We start from the raw sequence: 432 nt of genomic DNA, 5'->3' as shown, positions 1-432 counted from the left end.
GAAAGAAGTCAGGAAACATAGATGCAAGTATCACTAACAGAATACAAGAGATAGAAGAGAGAATCTCAAGAGCTGAAGATAACATAGACAACACTGACAGAACAGTCAAAGAAAATGCAAAAAGCAAAAAGAACCTAACCCAAAACATCCAAGAAATACAGGACACAATGAGAAGACCAAATCTAAGGATAATAGGTATAGAAGAGAGTGAAGACCTCCAACTTAAAGGGCCAGTAAATATCTTCAACAAAATTATAGAAGAGAACTTCCCTAACCTAAAGAAAGAGATGGCCGTGACCGTACAAGAAGCTTATAGAACCCCAAATCAACTGGACCAGAAAAGAAATACTCCCCGCCACATAACAGTCAAAGCACCAAATGTACAAAACAAAGAAAGAATACTAAAAGCAGTAAGGGAAAAAGGTCAAGTAA

The sequence above is a fragment of the Mastomys coucha genome, unplaced genomic scaffold, assembly GCF_008632895.1.
Source record: "Mastomys coucha isolate ucsf_1 unplaced genomic scaffold, UCSF_Mcou_1 pScaffold14, whole genome shotgun sequence".
Taxonomy (NCBI): domain Eukaryota; kingdom Metazoa; phylum Chordata; class Mammalia; order Rodentia; family Muridae; genus Mastomys; species Mastomys coucha.
Note: the sequence above shows the minus strand (reverse complement) of the source record.